Genomic DNA, 1,233 nt, shown 5'->3' with positions numbered 1-1,233 from the left:
TGTGAATGTGAGTGGAATAAGAGCCCACTCATAACTGGGGTTTGATGGACTCTGCCTTTTCCTGGTGATCTGACTGTGATGTGAAGTAGACTTTGGTGTGGAAGAGAACTTGGATTGACATGGAGAATCTTATTTTCTAACGTGTTGTGCAAGCCACCTGACCATAGGTGAGTCTCACCCTAGCAATGCTTTCAGTCCACAATGATAAAACCAGACAGAGCACATATGCTATTCAACTATGAAAACGGTATGCAAATTCAACCCTATGGAAGAAATTGGTCATTTTGACAGAATATTATTAATCCAGCTAGACAAGATAAAAATTTGGAAGAAGAATTAAAAATATGGAAAAGTTTCAGTGTTTCATTTCCTTATAGAAATTTTAGAACTACAATGTGCTGTGTTATTTCCTAGGAAGCTTACACTTTATTACCCATCACACTATGTCTTTAATGATGAATGATAAGATTGCTGCTTACTGCCTCTGTACCATCACCATCTATTGTTATATTTCTGTCCTCTGAAGGGATTGAAAGACAGCACTGAACATATTACTCACCCCTTATATCTTTTCCTAATATGAAATGCATCTGTTTTAAAAATACACTGCACTTTTAATTTGTAACTATTTTCGTGGTGTTATAAACCACATCACTATAAACATTATTGCTTTAATTTTTCTATGAAATTATACTCTCTCTTTCCATTTCTCTCTCTCTCTCTCTCTCTCTCTCTCTCTCTCTCTCTCTCTCTGTACTTTTTTGAATACCAGGAATAGAAATATTGGGGCATGTATCAATCCAATATCTTTCTCCTTATGAACTAGCAGACTTTTTGCAATGTCGCATATTTTTTATTTACATCATTAATAGCTCTTCTACTGAACAATTGTATGCTGTCCTGTAATGTGTTTCATGAAGAGAGACGTACCCATCTTAGATGACCCTAACCTGCCTACATGTATATACATAATGTCTATGTCCTGCGGGCATGTTGGCCATCTGCCAAGGACCAAGGAGGCTGGACAGTGCAATAGCTTTAGAACACTTAGAGTTTATGAGGACCTAATTGCCATATTTTAATTTTCCTTAAAGATATAGTTTCTAGGAACAACTATATTTCCATATTTTACCAGCTTCCATTAATCTGTATCCTGGAGTTCCCCTGTGCAATAAGAACTGAAAACCTTCACAGAAATATGCCATTGAGAAGACCTGCAGAGATGGACACACA

Source organism: Dipodomys ordii, unplaced genomic scaffold, assembly GCF_000151885.1.
Source record: "Dipodomys ordii isolate 6190 unplaced genomic scaffold, Dord_2.0 Scaffold60, whole genome shotgun sequence".
Lineage (NCBI taxonomy): Eukaryota > Metazoa > Chordata > Mammalia > Rodentia > Heteromyidae > Dipodomys > Dipodomys ordii.
This window is presented reverse-complemented; position numbering follows the sequence as displayed.